This window comes from Hyla sarda, chromosome 9, assembly GCF_029499605.1.
Source record: "Hyla sarda isolate aHylSar1 chromosome 9, aHylSar1.hap1, whole genome shotgun sequence".
NCBI classification, from domain to species: Eukaryota; Metazoa; Chordata; class Amphibia; order Anura; family Hylidae; genus Hyla; species Hyla sarda.
The window spans coordinates 40,733,216-40,756,729 of NC_079197.1; the positions used below are offsets into that span (position 1 = coordinate 40,733,216).

At 43.6% G+C, this 23,514-nt stretch overlaps 1 long non-coding RNA gene across 1 annotated transcript; it reads left to right on the plus strand.

Annotated features, from left to right (window-relative positions):
• The first annotated feature begins 16,516 nt into the window (after nt 1-16,516).
• On the plus strand, nt 16,517-22,926 carry LOC130291142 (uncharacterized). Its single transcript, XR_008847806.1, has 4 exons — nt 16,517-16,633; nt 17,592-17,678; nt 19,187-19,331; nt 22,489-22,926. It is a non-coding gene; the product is annotated as an uncharacterized LOC130291142 (long non-coding RNA).
• Nucleotides 22,927-23,514: the final 588 nt, after the last annotated feature.

Below are 23,514 nucleotides of genomic sequence, written 5' to 3' on the forward strand. Positions count from 1 at the left end.
ACAGCGATGGAGTGACATCCAGGTCCGGTGACGGGTCCGGAGCGGCGGGGACACGGGAGTATTCCCTCCTATCCAGTGGTCTTCAACCTGCGGACCTCCAGATGTTGCAAAACTACAACTCCCAGCATGCCCGGACAGCCAACGGCTGTCCGGGCATGCTGGGAGTTGTAGTTTTGCAACATTTGGAGGTCCGCAGGTTGAAGATCACTGTTGGGTGCAGAATCTTTTTTTTCTAGATTTTGCACCTTTAAAATTGGGTGCGTCTTATATGCCGATTCGTCCTATAGGGCGAAAAATACGGTATATCTGGCATGGGTGAACTCTGAGCCTAGATCTCGATGCAACTGATGCCATAACTGATGACAAGTTGTCATCAGTTGTATGGCATCCGGTGTCCATTGTTTCTGGACAGCTGACAGGGGAACACAGCTTGCTGTCCGATGCCCTCCGGCGTGTTCAACCATCCAGCATCAAAATTGAGATGCTGGATGATTGTGAACTGTCCCATCTAAATGCATGGGATCAGCTCTAGCATCAGTTTCCCTCCAGTGCACCCTGGATGGAAAATGTACTGGACACCTGATATTTGTGAACCCAGCCTAACCCAGCAAAGTCACTATAATTGGGCATCTATACTGTAGACAAAACATGTATTTCAAGACATCCACTTAATTTATACAATTGGCCATTTTAGAGACATTAGAGTGATAGCTAAGGTTTGGTCATTATGTCTTATTTACAGATATTAGCATTTTTTGTTATGGCAGTTTCCAGTGAAAACAGAAAATCCCCCTTTATTGGCTTTTTAGGTACTGATGGTAAAATTATTATTTTGTCACTATGTTTAAGAAATAACAAAATTCGAGTTGACCCCCAGTTCCCGAGAAGTTAATTCATTGCTGACAAACACTATGGCTGCACTTCCTGTTTAAACTTTTTGTAAATGGTGCCAAAATAATATAGAAAAATGTAAAAATCTTTGTAAGTAAATAAAACATAAACAAAATGTATAGTAATATAGCAGTGCAGTAATAATGGTTTATTAAATGGGTATTATAAGCATAAAGTTAATTTCCTCGCTCCTGTAACCACCGCTGTTCTCCCTGAGCCAGCCTCGTAGGCAGCACATGCGCTGTGAAATGTGGCTGGCTTAGAGAGGACAGCGGCGGTGGCGGTAGAATAACTTCATGCTTTTGTTATGTTTCCCTGTCAGGCTGAGCACATTAAAGGGGTATTCTGGAGAAAAATATTGTTTTCAAATCATTTGGTGCCATAAAGTTATACAGATTTTTTAATTACTTCTATTTAAAGATTTCAAGCCTTCCAGTACTTATCAGCTGCTGTATGGCCTGGAGGAAGATATGGAGTCTTTTTCAGCCTGACCACAGTGCTCTCTGCGGCCACTCTAGCCCATGTCAGGAACTGTCCAGAGAGTAAGCAAATCCCCATAGACAGATGGACAGATCCTGAAATGGACAGAGGTGGCAGCAGAGAGTACTTATCGTACCTGACTGTAAAGACTACATGACTTTGTTCAGAGCATATAGCAGCTTATAAGTACTGGAAGATTTTTAAATTGAAGTATTTAGCAAATCTGTATAAGGGTTGATGGACTGCAGATGATAAACACCTATCTCTATGATTGGTTTCATTTGGTCACCTTTGAATGTTGTCAAAACATACCTTAGTCAATGAGAACCAGATATCCCTCATAACATTTTCATTGAGCATTCCTTAACCTAACTCCTCTTATACATGCAGCAGTCAACGGCAGAGAAGACAGAAGAGCTCGCTTTGAAGACTATCCTGAATGTCTCACCCAGCACATACAGCCAACATGACAGTCATGTTTTGCTTCAGTCCTGTAGTCAATGGAAGCCTGTCCTGCCCATGTCTCACTAAAGTGTGTGTAAGGCTGCATTCACACCTCGTTTTTTACATACGGGTGCCGGATCCGGCTGGGGGAGGGGAAAACCGGGGGCTCCCGTACCCCAGTTGGATCAGCCCGTGACTCCATTTACTTTAATGAGCTGACCGGAGTCAAACGGATACTCCGGTCAGCTGAGTTTTGATCCGTATGCGGTTTCCTGACCGGACCTAAAACCGTAGTATACTATGGTTTAAGGTCCGGTCCAAAACCGGATACAGGTCAAAACTGAGCCGACCGGAGTCACCGTTTGACTCCGGTCAGCTCATTAAAGTAAATGGAGTCACGGGCTGATCCAGCTGGGGTACGGGAGCCCCTGGTTTTCCCCTCCCCCAGCCAGATTCGGCACCCGTATGTAAAAAATGAGGTGTGAATGCAGCCTTATAGCGAATGTTCACTGTGCACATCTTTTGGAAAACAAAATCCATAAAGTCAAGTCAGAAAGACACTTGCAAAGTCATGTATTCAGAGATTGTAATGGCAACTGGAAACAATGTTCCCGGGTTGGGGGGGGGGGGGGAAGGATATTGTTAGATGTGCATGGAGGAGCCAGACTGAAAATGCCGCAAGAAATAGAGTAGAATGGTAAAGACAGATTCTTGGCTTCTCCAAGAAAGTCTTCACACAAATTGGCTTAGTAGATGGGGACATTCAAGACTATGTGCATAGGTGCTGCAAAGAGAGCATGTCTTCATGCTCACGGAATGACGGCAGTGTATGAAGGAAAATGTCTCAGTTTACAAATGCTTTGTGTATTGCCATTAGTTTGAAGCATCTGTCATCGACAATCCAAAAATTTTTGATGTGGAGTGTCAGATTTAGATATACTTGACTGCAAACATAAGATAATCCCAGCATGTTTTGAATGTCCGTACTTTAAAATGTGCTGAACATTTACACGGCCGTAAATGTGTACAATGCCCACCCAAAAAACACGGAAGGACATTTCACACATTTACACGATCCGGTGGATGGAAATGTGGCATCTCATAGACGGCAATGCAATACAGAGCGGAATCCACAGACAGAATAAACAAGTCTATTCTTTCTGCGGGTGCCGGAATCGGGATTTCCGCAGCAGAAACATCTGCTGCGGAAATTCCACAGTGTGCACAGAGCAGCAGAATCCCATTGAAATGCAATATGCAGTATATTGCGGCAGAATTCCACACAGACGTTCCACTGTGTTAACATACCTTTAGGGTACATTTACACACAGTAAAAAAAATACACACATAGGGGGAAATTTATCAAAACCTGTGCAGAGGTAAAGTTGCCCATAGCAACCAATCAGATCGCTTCTTTCATTTTGCAGAGGCCTTGTTAAAAGTGAAAGAAGCAATCTGATTCGTTGCTATGGGCAACTGGGCAACTTTTCCTTCACACAGGTTATGATAAATCTCCCCCACAATGTATTTATTGACATATGTGCAGTCGATTACAGGGCTGTAATTTTTTTCCGTTATTGGTTTGCAAATAAGGCCATAAATACATTAAATGCTTGTTCACACAGACGGATTTGATAGCGAGCTTTAAGCATGTTTGCTGCAGCGAGTTTGAATGGGAGCAAGCTCTCTGCGGCAAATTTTCGGCAGATGAATTTTCACTGCAAAAAATTTGCACCGACCCCATTGAAGTCAATGGGGTCTGCCGCAGATCTTCGCCAGTGGAAATTTCGCTGCTGAAAATCCGCTGCTTACAGCCTGCAGAGAGACCACTCCCATTCAAACTCACAGCAGGAAACATACATCAAATTCACCTGTGTCTCAGGCCATATTTCTTACTGTTTGTGAACAAACCCATAGAGCTAAAGCCATTTGTTTCTGGGCCTCCAGCAAGAGGGACACCCTATACATTGCAGGTAACTACATGTAAATAAAATACCATATATACTCGAGTATAAGCCGACCCGAATATAAGCCGAGGCCCCTAATTTCACCCCAAAAACAGAGGAAAAAGTTATTGACTCGACAATAAGCCTAGGGTGGGAAATACATCATCCCTGAATGTCATCATCCCCCGCTGTCATCATCCAGACCCCCGTCATCAACACCCCGGTCATCATTACCCCGTCATTATAACCTTTTCATTATCACCCCGTCATCATCCCCCTTGTCACCATCCCCCCTCTTCATCATCACCGCCTGTCAATCCCTTCTCAGTGGTCTTCAACCTGCGGACCTCCAGATGTTGCAAAACTACAACTCTCAGCATGCCCGGACAGCCATCGGCTGTCCGGGCATGCTGGGAGTTGTAGTTTTGAAACATCTGGAGGTCCGTAGGTTGAAGACCACTGCAGCCTTCGTCATCATCCAGACCCCCTTTTGTTTTCTACTCACCTCCCCTCGGTGGGAAGGAAGGGTGAGCTGGTCCGGGCTGTCTATCTTCGGCCACCTATGCTGCACCTTCGGCCACCTTCTGGTGGGGAGGGTTAGTCGTACTGGGCTGTCCATCTTCACCGGGAGGCCCTCTTCTCCACTCCGGGCCGGTCCCAGACTAGTGACGTTGCCTTGACGACGATGCGCAGGGACGTCCCTGTGCAGCATACGTCCGTGACGTCCCTGCGCTGTGGCGTCAATGCAGCGTCAGCCCAGTGAAGATGGACAGCCCGGAACGACTAATCCTCCCCACCGGACTCTCCCTGCAGCATAGGTGGTCGAAGATGGACAGCCCGGACCAGCTCACCCTTCCTTCCCACCAAGGGAAGGTGAGTAGAAAACAAAAGGGGGGTCTGGATGATGACAAGGGCCACAGTGGTCTTCAACCTGCGGACCTCCAGCCGATGGCTGTCTGGGCATGCTGGGAGTTGTAGTTTTGCAACATCTGGAGGTCCGCAGGTTGAAGACCACTAGGCCGGGACCATCCCCTCACAGCTAAAGCCAGGAACGTTTTTTTGTTCACTCGAGTATAAGCCGAGGGGGCGTTTTCAGCACGAGAAATCGTGTTGAAAAACTCGGCTTATACTCGAGTATATACGGTAGCTGCTTCTTTCAACTTTTGACAAGTTTTATGTCAAAAGCGTATACTTTAAAAATAGACAGGTATCAAAAAATGAAGGAAAAACATTTTTTTTTCAAAGGATTACTCCAAAGAAGGTGGTCAATATCATAGTATAACCTTAAACTGAAAATCTGTCACCGGGAATGTGATCTAGATAAATGGATAGTCTTCTCAAAGACGTGATCTTTTGAAGAGGTTTCAATACAACTTTCAACTAGAGGCCAAGTTAATAGCTAGAAAGTGATATAACAAAATATAGAAAAGCTGTGACTTTCTTAGCACTCAGGGGATGGAAAATCCCATATGTGGTCTTCTGCTGCTTTACCTATGCACTTGAAATAATGTATTTAGAGGTGCAGTACTGTATATCTCTGTAGAACACATTGCAATTTGATTTATTTTTCCCTCTTGTTAGCTAAAAGCAGACTGGTCATATTCCTCTAAACTCTCACATTAGAGGAGACCAAACAGGAGAAATGTATAAAAGAACCTGTTACGTACATTAACAATGTTCAATAAAAATTTATATATTTTAAATCACACATTCTGATGTCTATTTCCCTTTCCTTTCTATGACCTTTAAAGGGGTACTCCAGCGCTTAGACATCTTATCCCCTATCCAAAGGATAGGGGATAAAATGACTGATCAGGGGGTCCCGCCGCTGGGGACCCCCGTGATCTTGCACGCAGCACCCCAGTTAAAATCAGTCCCCGCAGCATGTTCGGGCGACCACGATTGTTTACCGGCAACCACGGGGCCGGCGGCGTATGATGTCACGCCTCCGCCCCCGTGTGATGTCCCGCTCCACCCCTCAATGCAAGCCTATGGGAGGGGGCGTGACAGCTGTCACACCCCCTCCCATAGGCTTGCATTGAGGGGCAGAGTGTGACGTCACACAGGGGCTTGATATCACACACCGCCGGCCTGGTGGTCGCCGGTAATCAGACCCGGAGCGAACATGCTCCGGGGACTGATTTTAACTGGGGTGCTGCGTGCAAGATCACGGGGGTTCCCAGCGACAGGACCCCCGTGATCAGGCATCTTATCCCCTATCCTTTGGATAGGGGATAAGATGTCTAAGCACCGGCGTACCCCTTTAAGTAAATACCCCTATCCTCTTATTTACTAACAATGCAATTTCCTGGGGTGAAAAGTCTTACACAGTTTTCTGCAGTAGCATAAGGAATTGGACCATCCAGGGTTGGGCACCATATGTCCAAAGGCCCCACAGCAGATGTATGGTCTGTCGCTTCGGTAAGGAGGCCCTTGATCCCAGACAGTCTGTAAAAGGTGGCTTCAGAATTTTCCTTAAAGAATGAATGACAGCCAAGATAGGTAAACAGAGCTGCTGTCATTTTTCACCTGTCCTACAGTGTCACTGGAAGTCCTCTTTCTTCCCCTTTCTCTTAGCATATCCCACTTTGGAGTTACATGAAGGGTTGTACAAGTCACTCTGTGTTCGGTAGGTCCTACACTACTGAATGTCCTTGTGATAACCTGCTATGAAATATCTTGGTCGCTAACTCCAACTTTCAATAGCAGAAACACACAACTTCTTCGGGTCAATATAAAGAAAATAAACATTTTGCCATCTTGCAATTTGCATCATACCTGTTGCATCTGTGATAGCCTGGAGGAGTAGGGTATATGGGAGTGTAGCTGTGCGGTTACTAAGGGTGCTTGCTTAACCCTTTCTATTCGTGATGCCAGGGTGGGGGCTCCTCTGTAATGCTTGTCCTACCACCACCCTTCCCAAGAGCGATAGGGAGGTATAGAATATTTGAATGTCCACAACTGGAGAGTTTGCTGAAAACAGTCGGAACTTTACTGAAGATTTTATGCAAGCTTCATAACCGGAACAGTCTCTATACATGCAAAGTCTCTTAGAGATTGACAGTGGTTGGGACCTTAAGCGTTTTAGAGTCCGTAGACTGGTATGCGCTGTTCCACTGGATTTAGGGGATTTAGTTTTGGTCCAGTAGTCACGCTAGCTTTAGCTGGGATTAGTTTAGAACTCACGGTTTAGTTGAGGCTGAGGCCAGTAGGTTTTCTGGCCTAGCATGTCTTTGAAAGTTGCGCAGATCCGTCCTGCTAGTCCGGCATCCACGAGAGCAGCAACCCAACAGAGCGATCATTGGCTACAGCTCCCTTATATGGGCAGGGGCTGGACTAGAGCTGATTGCTCCAATACTTCTGTCAATCACCTTTACATAGAGTTATGGGTAAACATGTGACCCAAGGACCTCCAAAGGTCCTCCACCTTACCATAGAGGAATTAACATAGTCACATGACTGAAGGTCCTGCGACGCTAACAAGGTAAGCATGCTATACATTATATTAAATATACACATTATTAAATATGTACACATAAACATTACAAAATTAGAAAAGAAGAGAGGTGACTAGGGACTGTCCCACCTGGGGGACCCTACCTGAGCGTAGTAACTCTGACTTTGGGGACCACCATACAAGGTACGGTATGAAATACGGTACTGGGACACCTCACATCTTTACTTTATGTAGGAGGGTTTCTGTCTTTTACAGCCCCACACAGACTTTCCACTTACTAAGGGCTTTCTATGGCTTACATAGTCCATTCAGTTTTTGCCTAAACCATGGCACCATATGGGGCACTTTCCTGAAATAGCTCCCTAATCACTTGCTATACCACACCTCTGAGGCAGCCACTAGTTGCTTGCTTCAGCTTTATCTCCCTTACAAGCCACAGCAGTTTATCCAAGCACCACATGCAGTTTTACCACATACCCCTACTGGTGTCAAAACATGGCACTAAATAGTGTCTCTTAAATGGGCACTCTCATTAAAAAAAAATTCTAGTGCACTGTTTATGGTTAATAAAAAATATTTGTATTTGTTTAAAAAAAATTAAGTTTTCTATGTTTTTTCTATGTGTATTTCCATGTATTTGTGCTTAAAAAAATTGTGTATAAAACAGCAACATTGGTAGGAGGGGACTTAAATGGATACTCTCATTAAAAAATGCACTCCTTATGGTAAATAAAATATAGTGCAGCCCAAACACAGGAAGTGCAGAATGGAGTGCTGAGGGGGGCATGTCCAGCCTCATCCAATCACAGCTCCTCTCACACTTAACTGCCATATGCTGTTGACTGGACACACACCCCTCAGCACTCCAGGCTGCACTTCCTGTGTTTGGGCTTCAGTCCAAAGTCTGTGTATGAGATGAGGGGAAATGTGCTCTTGAGCTGTTTTAAGCACAAATAAAACATAGAAAACTTTTTTTTTTTTTTTTCAAATAAAGTATATTAGAAATATATTTTATTTACCATAAGGAGTGCAATAATAAAAAAATTTTTTATGAGAATATCCATTTAAGTCCCCTCCTACCAATGTGGCTGTTTTATACAGCATTTCAGCACCACAACCAGGGCGCAAGTCCTGTAGGAAGGCATAGAAAAGAGTTCCTGCACTTTTTCCACAGCGGGAACACTGTTCCCATTAGCAGGAATTTTGCAGTATCAGCTCTTGAACGGAAATCTTGGGTGAGTTCCTACACTTTTTTGCCAGAACTTGATTCCTTACTATATCGCTTACACCTACATCAGTGTAGGCTTTTTCTTAGGCCTATGTTAAAGATGGCACTTCTTCTGCAAACTGGAAGCAAAAAAAAACTATTATCTCTTCTGTCCAGTGACTCTGCCAGAACAAGGTAACATCATGGTGTAAAGATAAATGGGGGTGACTGGTTCTCAAGGTCTTGAGTGTGATGGAAATGTGTTGTATGGTTCTGTCTGTGAATATGTAATGATGATAGTGGTGTTTATGAATAATTCAAGAGGGTGATGATGGGTGTTTGTATAAACTTGAGGGTATGTATATATATATAATGAAGGAGGGTGATAGGTGTTCCTGTATAAACTGGAGAATCTGTATATAATGATCGGTGTATATGGGAGAGAGTCACCCCCATTTATCTTTACGAATTTTCTGCTTAATCAGGGTATACAGGAGATTATACCCAGACTGAAGTTCTCGGTCACCACACCAGATTGAGTACATCTCACACTTCCTTAATCGTTAACATCATGGTGTACCACTGTCCCCATGACAGCGTCTACACATTAAGATAACATTCTTAAAATAAAATATTGTCCTTACACAGGCCATACCAACAGTGTTTCACATAAGTAAAGGCAGAAGATTTACTGCTTATACAAGTCACAATGTTGTGTTTTGTTTCTGAATTTCTTATTTCTGCTAAAGGTACTTTTTTATCTGACCCTAACCATGTTTCTGGGGTCACTGCGCTCCTGGAGAATGACGTCAGTGACTGATCAGACACCTCCCCGCTGGTACTGCTTGATGAATGATACTCTGCTCATACTTTTCATTTTATTCTTTGGATCACTCAAGATCACTCAATTTTCAAAAAGGTATTTGCTTATCTACAGAGAACACCTTTCCCATGCAGATCTCAATCCAGACACTCAGCTATTCTAACCATGAACAGCCTCCGGTTTGAGGCAAAGTGTTCATCTTCAGTCTATTCAGTCCAGAACAATTCTATTCAGTATTCCAGTCTCCTCCTCAGTTTTGTGAGTCCCTCTACATTATTTCCCTCTTGTAATAATATGTCTTCTCTGTAGTATTGTACCATTGTGTTCTAATGGTATTGATGTGTTCAGATTGGACAGAACTACTGGACTTCTATTATAAGTAAATGGTTTTATAATTTTTCTAGCACCTCAAATCTATTGCCAACTTTTTAGTTGAAAAGTTTTGAAAAAAATTCAAATAAACATAACTTACCAAATTCTACACAGTGCCCATGCTGCTGGTCAGGGTTCCCTACTTCCGGTAGTAATGTTGTTGTAATTAACTAAGACTGTCCATGTGACTGATGGATTCAGGAAGAGGCAAGCTGCTGCCAACTAGGGCTTTGAGGGTGTTATATAGGAAAAGGTGTATGGGAAGAAAAATAACTGTCTAGCACTGAATGGCTTAAAGGGGTACTCCGCCCCTAGACATCTTATCCCCTATTTAAAGGATAGGGGATAGGATGTCTGATCTTGGCTGTGGCACCCCAGACATCTGAACTTCACTCTGTGCCAGATGACTGGCGATGCGGGGCAGAGGCTCATGACATCACGGTTATGCCCCGCTCGTGATGTCACGGCCATGTCCCCTCAATGCAAGTCTATGGGAGGGGGCGTGACGGCCGTCACGCCCCCTCCCATAGACTTGCATTGAGGGGGCATGGCCGTGACATCACGAGAAGGGCATAAACGTGAAGTCACGAGCCTCTGCCCCGCATCGCCAGTCATCCGGCACTGAAGCAACACTCTAGACAAACACCGGGTGCAGCAGGGAGATCGCGGAGGTCCCCAGCGGTGGGACCTCTGCAGTCAGACATCTTATCCCCGATCCTTTGGATAGGGGATAAGATGTCTAGGGGCGGAGTACCCCTTTAAGTAACATAACTGTGGAATTTGGTAGCATGAGGTCCCTACTAATGAATGTGGTGTATTTGGAACTTCTTTGCACTGCAAAAATTTGTAATTTTTGGTTGAAATATTTATCATTTATAATCAGAATGAGAATTTAGCTTAGTTCATTATTATGATTTGACAGCTACATTAATACCAATCATGAACAGTCTATAAACCACACCAGCTCTAAAAGGTGCCAAAGTTGAAAATCAATACAAAATGATATCAATTTATTGATATAGCGATTAACCCAATAGATATTTTAAGCATGAATGTGAATGCTGAGACTCCTGCAAGAAGAGCTTTACCATAAATTTAGTAATTGCATCCCCGAGGAGGCATTCCCCTGGTCATCACAATTGATTTTCATGCGGAGCTACAATGTTATAGACATCAGTGCATGGAAAGGCGCTTTCACCTTAACTGAATAATTCTCTTACAACTCTATTACTTTATCCTTTGCTCATCTGAGCTTTTCTATTCAATGTGTATCCCCATGTACTAAAACATTTCACACTCGCATTCAAAGCAATACTGGCTATTACTTGGAATCTGTCCGTAAATTATCTCCACACTTTTAAGATATATCTTACCTAATGGTTTACATTTGTCTTATTTGATCTAAGCTCCATGTTTTAATGTTAAATGAGTCTTTATTAAAAGAAATGTCCATTTACGGTCTTTATTTTCTTCAGTGTTGCCTGGTTATTGGTCTTAACTCAGCAGGACATGGAGTCATCCAATTTAACTGTTTCATCTACTTGTCTTCTAAAGTATAAATTCACTGAAATTGTAGAAGATAGCTGATAATTATTAGAGCTATTAGGACGTAGTTCACAGAAGTAGAATAGTTAGCTCAATTAAAACGTAACCTTTAATAGTGTATAGCGATAAGATAAGTAGTCCTCAAGAAACAAATGCAAATTTACAAAAAGTATAGGTCTGATGGATGGAGAGCCCATAGAAATCAATGGGGTTCCAATACCATCACCTATCAAGACAGTGTTATCCTACACAATACAACCTGTGTAATTATGCACTAGGAAGAAGTAAACAATCCCGACACGTTTCCCCCCCTCCAAAAATGATAACGTGGAGCAATACGGGGTTCATCAGGGGATATAAACCGTAGGAAACAATAATAACCAAGTTTGATAAAGCTGGTAAATAATCGCTGCCAGCTATACTTTTTGTAAATTTGCATTTGTTTCTTGAGGACTACTTATCTTATACACTATTAAAGGATAAGTTTTAATTGAGCTAAATATTCTACTTCTGTGAACTATGTCTTCTAAAGTAGCCTGAAATCTACCCCCAGTTCCATCAAAGACTAAGGCTGCTACAGTGTCCTTGTTTATACTGCAGGTTTCCAGGTGATCAGCTGTGAACCATATGTACATAATAAAATGGCTACTTTGGGATCTGACAGCACAACCACTTTCTGCCTCAAACAAATGTAAAACTATCCCTATAGGTTGTCCCTGCCATAGATGCCACTTCTCAGGCTCCAAGAAAAGCAGATCTTAGGGAATCCTTTAGGTGACCATACACATGATGTTGGCCCTACTTCTCAGGACCCTTAAGCTATCACCAGAGGCAGGGGCGCACCAAGAAATTTTACTTGCAGGGGGTGGGGTGTTCTGTCCAGGGTCCCAGAGTCTGTGACAAGTGATGCCTCATATGTAATGTATCAGGCTGGTGTGAGGAGGGTAGAGGTTCTATTATAAGTAAATGGTTTTATAATTTTTCTAGCACCTCAATTCTATTGCCAACTTTTTAGTTGAAAAGTTGTGAAAAAATTCTAATAAACATATCTTACCAAATTCTACACAGTGCCCATGCTGCTGATCAGGGTTCCCTACTTCCGGTAGTAATGTTGTTGTAATGAACTTAGACTGTCCATGTGACTGATGAATTCAGGAAGAGGCAAGCTGCTGCCAACTAGGGCTTTGAGGGTGCTATATAGGTAAAGGTGTATGGGAAGAAAAATAACTGTCTAGCACTGAATGGCTTAAAGGGGTACTCCGCCCCTAGACATCTTATCCCCTATTTAAAGGATAGGGGATAAGATGTCTGTTCGCAGGGGTCATCCTGGGGACCCCTGTGATCTCAGCTGTGGCACCCCAAACACCCGGTGCATGGAGTGAACTTCGCTCTGTGTCGGATGACTGGCGATGTGGGGCAGAGGCTCGTGACGTCATGGTTACGCCCCTCTCGTGATGTCTATAGGAGGGGGCGTGACGGCCCAATCGGACTCACTTTGCACACAAAACTGAGGAGGAGACTGGAATACTGAATAGAATTGTTCTGGACTGAATAGACTGAAGATGAACACTTTGCCTCAAACCGGAGGCTGTTCATGGTTAGAATAGCTGAGTGTCTGGATGGAGATCTGCATGGGAAAGGTGTTCTCTGTAGATAAGCAAATACCTTTTTGAAAATTGGGTGATCTTGAGTGATCCAAAGAATAAAATGAAAAGTATGAGCAGAGTATCATTCATCAAGCAGTACCAGCGGGGAGGTGTCTGATCAGTCACTGGCGTCATTCTCCAGGAGCGCAGTGACCCCAGAAACATGGTTAGGGTCAGATAATCTGACCTGAAGGCTGAGGGGGAGAATGGAAGAGGGCATGGAGGCTGAGAAGGAGGAGGAAGGAGGGTATAGAGGCTGAGGAGGATTGAGGAGGGCATAGAGGCTGATAAAGAGGGAGAATGGCGAGAATGCTACATAGGGTGAGGGAGGGCACAGAAGTCTACCTTGCATTGATGCCATCCAATCATGATGTCTCTTGTCTAGCTTGTTTCAGTACTTCCTCCTCCTCACTGATGATAATGGTAATAGGGAAGAGTTGGAGCCTAGCTGCCTAGGTATTTACTGCGGGACCTGGCTCTTCACTACTTCCTCCATTTGCTCTGCTACTGACCCGAAGTCATTGGCAACAGCTTACCTCTCCCTTCCATTCAGAACATATGCATATGTAGAGCATGCAAGTATACAGGTAGGAAGGTCAGGGGAATAGCTGTCAGCTAAATGACAATTTAGCCTTCAGATCTTTGAAGTGTATGGCTCGCTTTAGTGTTACGGACTTTCATTAAGAAGTGCATGGGGGCATTCCTATTTGCTGCTTATTACCTTTAGACCTTTTACACTATTTAACCCGAATTTGTTGCACTGACCATTCAGTCCGATCTGTAGGCATCGTGTTATAGAGCAGGAGGGGTCGAGCAGATTGATAAATAGTTTTATGGAAAAAGTTATTATTTGTATAAATCTTTGCTTATTCTGTGCTATTCTGGGCAAAGTAGTCACATGGGCAGTCCTACTTAGTGATTAACAACTATATAGGGATAAGCGTGCATATAGAAACCATCCACATGACTTCATAGCCCAAAATGAGCAGAGATGAACCTAAGGAATGACAACTTATCCTAGAGCTTTTGCTATAAAGCTTTATATCAATCTGCTCAGCTCCTACTGCTCTATAACATGATGCATGCACACAGGCAGCAGACAGCACACCTTTAAGATGGAACTCCAAAAGTGAGTTTTCAGAAGCACTTGATTTTATAAATTATATTCTCATAGTATTATACTATTACATGCAATGTTTCAGGTAAGTACAGTGACCCCTCGACCTACGATGGCCCCGACATACGATCATTTCAACATGCGATGGCCTCTCAGAGGGCCGCATCAACATACGATGCTTTTGTATGTTGGGGCCATCGCATAAACGGCTATCCGGCAGCGCAGACTGCTTCAGCTGCTGCCGGATAGCCGTTTACGGTGCCCCGTGTGGTCCGCTGACGATCATTACCTGTCCTAGGGGCTCTGGCGCGTCCTATTCGGGATCCCCTGCATCGTCGGCACTCTCCATCGTCGTCATCACGTTGCTGCACACGCCGTCCCGTCATCCAATAGGAGAGGCGTGCGTAACGGCGTGATGGCGGCGACGGAGAGCGCGGATGCCGGGGAAGCGTCGGGGATACCTCGGGAACACGGCGACAGCGATGGAAGGCGACATCCCAGGCAGCGGTGACGAGCAGTGACGGTCCGGAGCGGCGGGGATAGGTGAGTACAACTTCCTATACCAGTGATCTTCAACCTGCGGACCTCCAGATGTTGCAAAACTACAACACCCAGCATGCCCGGACAGCCGACGGCTGTCCGGGCATGCCGGGTGTTGTAGTTTTGCAACATCTGGAGGTCCGCAGGTTGTAGACCACCGTCCTATACTTTACATTGCACGGATCCCTCAACATGCGATGGTTTCAACAAACGATGGTCCATTTGGAACGGATTACCATCGTATGTTGAGGGACCACTGTATACCCTTTTACAGGCAAGAAGAGCCGGAAAAATCCACACAAAAGTTATCTTCCAGTGGTATGCTGCAGTGGAGATGCAGTAGGTTGGGCAGGACACATGCATTATGCACAGGTAATGCATTTTCCAATAGATGATTCCCTTTAAACAGTAGCCCATTCATCTATCATGGTCAGTACCTATACGGCACACAATACAGCCTTTTAAATCCGACCATATGTTCTGATTACGTAAGCATGGGTTTACTCCATTTATCTCCCATATTTCATTTTCATTGAAAAGTAGATGCTATCCTTATTGAACCGAAAAGAAGATGCTATAATAGGAGAATAATGAAATAGCAGTGAATACTCTCATCTGCGTAAAGTGTTTCTGAATATGATGGCTTGAAATAAAATGAAGTAAGTGAATATGTAAGTTGGGTCCATATTTGAAAAGATTCGCAAATTACGATTTACAGTATATAATGTAATGTAATGTATAATCATTACACTTTTTTCTCTCTTTTATCATTACAGAACCTTTCTTCTAAATCCGCATAGTGCTTTTTAATTAAAGCTGTATACCTTAATAAGTTGTGTCCTTGATGATCTGACATGAATTCGCAAGCCTTTGTTAGGAGAATGCCTGATGTTCAGCGACATTAACCACCTGTTATCCTGACATTTCTTGCTGCATGTCTTAAATTAGCTATCTAGACAGCAATTTTTTTTTTCCGAACAGGGACTTTAATATTTTAGTCCTTGTTGTAGATTATTTACCTACTGCAGGCCATCTTTGTTAAAAATGTTTTAGTCCTAATGAAGAGGAATATAGCTGTGTAAATATGAGATTACCAATGTTCCTGATGTGTTAGAAAATGTCTGCTAAGGTTGGGTTCACATCACGTTTTGTAACTACAGTTCCCGTATACGGCTGGGAGGAGGGGTGGGCGGGGCTTAATCGCGGCGCCCGCACTCAGCCGTATTTAATGCATGCCTATGAGCCGACCGGAGTGAACCGCAGCCTCCGGTCGGCTTCGTTTTCGGCCGTATGCGGTTTCCCGACCGTAGGCAAAAACGCGGTCGACCACGTTTTTGCCTGCGATCGGGAAACCACATACGGGCGAAAACGAAGCCGGCCGGAGGCTGCGGTTCACTCCGGTCGGCTCATAGACATGAATTAAATACGGTTCCCGAATATGGCTGAGTGCGGGTGCCGCGATTAAGCCCCGCCCCCCTCCTCCCAGCCATATACGGGAACGTAGTTACAAAACGTGGTGTGAACCCAGCCTTAGAAGCCCTTTCTTTTGCAAATCTTAAAGGGAACCTGTCGTGTTAAACATGCAATGTAATCTGCTAGCAGCATATTATAGAGCAGTGGTAGTATATAGTTTTGTGAGAAAACATTTAGTATAACTTGAATTGTATTTATTTCAATCGTGCTTAGGAGTCCAGAGGGTGGTCTTAATCAGTCATTGAGTGACACACCCACTCACCCACTGAGCTCCTAAGTATAGAAAGAGCACAAATCTCAATTGAAGAGTTACACATTATAGTAAATCTTTCCTTACAAAACAACAGTACTGTGCAAAAGTTTTAGGCAGGTGGGGAAAAAAAAGTTTGTGGACTGTAGATGCAGTGGTAGGCGAGAAACAGTGCAGCAGATGAAACACGGTGAAGATTTATCAAAAACTGTCCAGAGGAAAAGTTGCTGAGTTGCCCCTAGCAACCAATCAGATCGCTTCTTTCATTATTCAGAGACCTCTTACAAAATGAAAGAAGCGATCTGATTGGTTGCTATGGGCAACTCGGCAACCTTTCCTCTGGACAGTTTTTGATAAATCTCCCCTATAAAGCTCACTTGGAAATTGGAAGATGTCCAGCAGTGCATTTAGTTCAGAACTGACAGAAACCTGTAGCACTGAGGTACACCCATCTACTGTTCAGAGAACTCTGGTCTGAATTGTTCTTATAGAAAAATTATAGCAAAAATTCCATGTCTTTGACATGGAAACAAGGCCAAATGACTCAACTATACATGAAAACATAGCAGGAAAATGGCAGCAGGTTCTTTGGTTAAAGCGCAAGTGTCATGAGGTTTGGGGCATATAACCTAACCACAGTGTGTGTATGGTGCATAAAATATGACGGCTTTTATTACCTCAAAAAACACTTTTATATACAGCCACTGACAGTCGGATAGGTGTGGCCAGGGGTTTGCTATGTCCCAGTGCCCCTGTACACCAGCGTTGGGACCACTATGTGACCACTATATTGACACACCGGTCCCAGCGCATGCGCCCCTCATCTTTCATATGTAAGCGCCAACCGACATTTCTTTACAGAGCGTGAACGCTCACTTTAACTGTCTGACGCCTCTGTGAGCACAGACAGTGCCCATCCTTCTCCTCTTACTTCTCCCCGTGCGGGAGACATGCGGGGTGCTTCTGCATTCCCTAGGGGCAGAGAGCGCTCACTCTGCCTCCAGTATTGCCCAGGCACACGGAGGTATCAGACAGAGCGCTCGCTGTGTAATGTCGGTCTGCACTCACATATGAAAGATAAGGGGCGCATGCGCTGAGATCAGTGTGTCAATCACACAGCAGTCCCAGCGCTGGTGTACAGGGTATAGGAGTGTCGGCTGCAGGGCATAGCGAACGCCTGGCCACGCCTATTCGACTGTCAGTGGCTGCATATAAAAGTGTTTTTTGAGCTAATAAAAGCCGTAATAAGAGGGATAAAAGTAAGGCTGGAGACATATTTTACATACCGTACACACACTGTGGTTAGGTTATATGCCCCAAACCTCATGACAGTTGTGCTTTGAAATTTTAAATATTTGGCAAGGAAAAGGAAATAATTTTGTCTCTTCATATAATCCCAGACAGACTCAGGGCTCTATGGAGGCCATATCATCACTTCCAGGACTCCTTCTTCAATACATTGAAGATCTTGAGAAGTTCTTAAAGAGGTACTCCGGTGAAAACCTTTTTTCTTTTAAATCAACTGGTGGCAGAAAGTTAAACATATTTGTAAATTACTTCTATTAAAAGATCTTAATCCTTCCAGTACTTATTAGCTGCTGAATGCTACAGAGGAAATTCCTTTCTTTTTGGAACACTGATGACATCACGAGCACAGTGCTCTCTGCTGACATCTCTTTCCATTTTAGCCTGTTTGTGGCTGTTAATGGTGGTTAGAAGAGCCGGAAGCAGCCAAAGCGGGGAAGTTATGCAAAATGCGGATCCCCCATAGACTTTAATGGGAGTTGTGCAAATGGCGTAGCACTGCAAGCTATGCTGTTTATGTAATTTCAAGAGTTACGTAAACAGTATAGCTTGCAAGGCTATACCATTTGTGCAACTCCTATTAAAGTTATTGGAAGTTACACAAAATGTATAATGTCAATGCTGTAGCTGATTCCGGCGTTTGCTACCACCTCTAGTGTCCACAAACAGGCCACTAGAGGCAGCTGGAAAAGTAAAAAGATGAGATGGGACAATCCCTATTTTTGAAAGCATTCTTACTTTGCAGCATTTTTTTACCCCATGTCTTAAAGGGGTACTACCGTGCTGACAACTTATCCCCTATCTAAAGGATAGGGGATAAGTTGCCTGATCGTGCGGGGTCCCGCCGCTGGGGGCCCCCACGATCTTGCACGCAGCACCCCGCTCTCATCAGGCCCCGGAGTGAACATCGCTCCGGGTCTGATGACTGCCGATCACGGGGCCTGAGTATAGTGACGTCATGGCTCCGCCCCCATGTGATGTCACGCTCCGCCCCCTCAATGTAAGTCTATGGCAGGGGGGAGACAGCTGTCTCGCCCCTGCCATAGACTTGCATTGAGGGGGCGGAGCGTGACATCACACGGGGGAGGAGCTGTGATGTCACGATCACCGGCCCCATCATCAGACCCGGAGCGGATGTTTGCTCCGGGGCCTGATGAGAGCAGGGTGCTGTGTTCGAGATCACGGGGGTCCCCAGCGGCGGGACCCCACGCGATCAGGCAACTTATCCCCTATCCTTTAGATAGGGGATAAGTTGTCAGCACGGTAGTACCCCTTTAAACATTTTCACAGTGTCTTATTTATCAATGTGCTCCACTCCTCCTGCTCTACAACATGATGCCCGCAGATTGGACTGCATTCTCAATGTTACAGGTTCCGTTATCCTATGGTTAGAAGTATTGTTATTTTTTTTTTCATCTGGAGGAAATCTATTTTGCATAGTTTTTCCCAGTAGCAGTGCCCTAAAGACTATTACCTAGAGCTGAGGAGAATCAATACCCTTCTATAGGGTATAACATGATGCACCAAATACATGATTATATATATATATATATATATATATATATATATATATATATATATACACATGTACACATATCTTACATTAGTTTTTATTTGCTTTTTTTTTATTTATAATTAATTGGTAATACCTTTTATCTCTTTGCCACATTATTCCTTGATTTTTTAATAGTACTTTAGTTGTGCCGCAAACACATATCTCTGTACAGCCTGAATACTGTGCTGAGAAAGGGAGGGGTGCTCCGTATCAAGCCCCCACTCTATTAGCTGAAGATGAGAACCGCAGCCAAGGCTCTGGAGGACTGTAGATAAAATAGGTAATAAATGGCATTTAGACATTTTCTCATTTTTTATTGCATAAAAGACTCCATAAATAAGTTGCAACATTTATTGTACAGGCTGCAATGGTGACAGAAATACTATTTACACTACGTGTACTTTACTATTTATGGTTTCTAACATATATATTCTATTGTACTACTGTATATTGTGTGTTGTTTTTATTCTATTGGACATTTTCTTTTAAACATATTTTTTATTGAGCCTTTTAAAGTGAAACCTACCTTTAGATGGCTTTACATTCAAGACATAATTAAATGTTTTAACACTTTAGCACATATATCAATGGTATACAATCGACAGTACTGTTAGGGAATAGCCATAGGTTTTATTTAGAGAGACTGCATGCTATTTTATACAGCGGACCCGGTTAAGAGTAAGGTAGAAGGGGCATCCCAATCTTCACAGATCATGGCATAAAGTAGCCTTTATCAATGGGGAGTAAATTATTTTCTCCCATCACTAGCCGGTTTCTGTCACTAACATATTGATACTGTGAAGTCAGTGCTTATAGGAGCAGGTCACTTAGTAGATCCATGGTTACTGCACGCCTAATCTCTGCACGTCAGTATATAGCAGGGAGGATATATACTGGAATATGAAGAGGGTGAACATGTCACACTTCCTTAATGCATCTGTAGTTATAATTGTTTTATCATTTTATATGTAATTTTATTATCTTTTTCTACTATATAGAAGCAATATTTTTTAAATAAAACATCTTTAAAGGGTACCTCTCATCAAATAAACTTTTGATATATTTTAGATTAATGAATGTTGAATAACTTTCCAATAGCATGTTAATGAGAAATATGCTTCTTTCTATTGTATTTTTCCCGATCAGTCCTGTCAGCAAGCATTTCTGACTCATGCTGGAGTCCTAAACACTCAGAGCTGCCAGCCTGCTTTGTTCACAGCCAAACAGGCTGTGAACAAAGCAGGCTGGCAGCTCTGAGTGTTCTCCTTTGTGAACAAAGCAGACTGGCAGCTCGTAGTGTTTAGGACTCCAGCATGAGTCTGAAATGCTTGCTGCCAGGACTGGTAGGGAGACCCCTAGTGGTCATTTCTTCAAAGTAGAAAGAAGCATATTTTTTAATAACATGCAATTGTAAAGTTATTCTGCATACATTAATCTATAATATATCAAAAGTTTTTTTGATGAGAGGTACCCTTTAATAAACAATTGTATTTTATTTATTTTTTTGGCTGAGTAACAGCAATGTCTTAGATTGAGTGGTGAAAGTGATAATGCTGAGCAGACACATGAAAAGTAATGGTTCTAGTCACTGACAGTCCATTTAATTCCTTTCCGCAACTGTCTGTAGCTTAATTTGTAATTTGCAACAACGTTTTACTGTATATAATGTAGATATTAACATATATTTGTCTATTTGCAATATACTTTTATTTAATAGGTGCATATGTGTGAGTGAAAAAGTGCTTTATACTTCTTACGACTAGGGGTCCCTCTGCTGTCCAGAACACTGCATTGTCCCTGTGCACTTTGTGTCTCTTTACCATGACAAAATAGAGGAGAGGACAAATGTGGACAGGACAAGCAGGGCTCTGTGCATGCTCCCGGCTTGTCAGCCTGCTGTGTGAGCCAGGTATGTTACAGAGCCTCAGTGAACAAAGCAGCCAATTGTCAGCTCTGAGGCATAAGAAAGGAAGTTCTCACAAGATATGAGGCCAAGTGTCATGCTAGCCTAAAGGGAAAGCCCCCTCCTCCTCAGTGAACTGCATGCAGTGTAAGCAATATAAGCAAGGGAATGAGAAGCCAAAAGACGATGAAAGCACACACAGGATCAGCACCCGATAAAGGGGTACTCCGCCCCTAGACATCTTATCCCCTATCCCTGGGGACCCCCGGGATTGCCACTGCGGCACCCCGCTGTCAATACTGCACAGAGCGAGTTCGCTCTGCACGTAATGATGGGCAGTACAGGGGCCGGAGCATCGTTACGTCATGGCCCCGCCCCTCGTGACGTCACGGCCCGCCCCCCTCAATACGAGTCTATGGGAGGGGGCGTGGTGGTCGTCACACCCCTGCCATAGACTTGTATTAAGGGGGCGGGCAGTGATGTCAAGAGGGGTGGAGTCATGGCATCACGTTGCTCCGTCCCCTGTATCGCCCGTCATTACGCACAGAGTGAACTCACTTTGTGCAGTAATGACAGCAGGGTCCTGCAACGGTGATCCCGAGGGTCCCCAGCAGAGGGACCACGGCGATCTGACATCTTATCCCCTATCCTTTGGATAGGGGATAAGATGTCTAGGGGTGGAGTACCCCTTTAAAGTGTATGCCTAGAGAACTACATTATTTTGTTATCTAGTGACAGCTAAACTTTACATCAAATTTACAGTAATGTAACAAAATCGCTTTCCAAAAAAAGGAATAATCCAGCATCCAGATTTACAATGGCAGGTCAGTATAAAGGGTATTAACTTTATTAAAACAAAAATCAAGTCAAAATGAAGTTGATAAATTTCATAGGTCCAGATGCTATATTGTTCCCTTCTTTAGAAGCTTTTTCATTACATTACAACCATCTGTGAGTGTTGATATGTGCACAGACTAACCCCAGCCATGGTTGAATAAGAAGATGGGGGTAAGCTGTTTCCTTTTTCTTATCTATTATACATGACCTTTTTGCAGAAGGACATACAAATACCTATTATTCAATACAGATAACAGCCATAGAGTTTCTGCATCGGGTTATGGCCAAGAAAGTCTGGAACAATGAACTGATTTATACAAGTCATCAAGGCCTAATAAATATGGCTGTCAAAATCGACCAAGTATTCCAATGTCATTTCATTGAACACAAACAAAGCTTATATTATTTCTCTCTCGAATGATGGGAACCCAAATTATTGCCCATGAATAGATCCAAATACAACCGTGATTGGATCTGTATTGCACACATTTCAGTACTTCCTCCAGCAAATGTGCAATAGAGTTTGATGTTAGTGCTGATTTAGTAACTCTGTTGGCAGTGTAGGATGTGAACTCACGTAGATAGTTTAATTGGTTATGTATGCATATTCTTCTGTGCAAATTATTATGTCCTTCCTGATGGAACTGGGGATTAACCCATATGGGAATTGTATAAACATTTGTTTGTTTCCTTACAGGAACAGGGGAGAGGCAGGCTGAGCCCCAGTTTAACGACTAAGGGGGCACATTTATCATTTTCTTTAGAGCCTTTTTTCCTTTTCTTATATTTGGAGCATGAAATGTGCATCTGCATCTGCATCAACGCAGTTTTCACTTTGCAGTGGTAAGGAATTTATCAAGTGCAAATGTCACACAAAAAGTCACAAAGCCTTCTGAAACACACTGCAGAACTACACCAGCCCAAACCTGGCATACAAAACTGCCTTAGTGAAGAGGAGGAATCATACAAAATGGTGGTCTGAACTGATTTATTGTTTTTTGCATATATGTGCCAAATTGTCACATCTTTTTGATCAACTCCCCTGCAATAGCATGATAAATATGTTGCACGTAAGCAGAACTGAAGCAAAAATAAATTACTTCAAAACACACTTTCACACTGACAACAATAATAAATCCCCCCAATACCTGTTCTGCATTGTGCTGTTTATTTAGTATACAGTGATCCCCCGACCTACGATGGCCCCGACATACGATAATTTCAACATACGATGGGCTCTCAGAGGTAATCGCATGTTGAAGGCAGCATCAACATACGATGCTTTTATATGTCGGGGCCATTGCATAAACGGCTATCCGGCAGTGCATACTGCTTCAGCTGCCGCTGGATAGCCTTTTAAGGTGCCCTGTGTGGTCCGGTGAGTGTCAGTCACCTGTCCCCGATGTTCCGGACCATCCTCTTCGGGCTCCGCTGCATGGCCGTCATCATCACATTGCCGCGCATGCCGTCCTGTCATCCAATAGGAGCGGCGTGCACAGTGATGTGATGACGGCGATGGAGAGCGATGATCCTGGCCAGCGGTGATGGTCCAGAGCGGCGAGGACACCCTAGGGACGTAATTACAGCGACGATCCAGGGGAGCGGTGACAGTCTGGAGCGGTGGGGACACATAAGTATAACTTTCTATATTATTATTGCAGGGATCCCTCAACATACGATGGATTCAAGTAACAATGGTTCATTTGGAACAAATTACCATTGG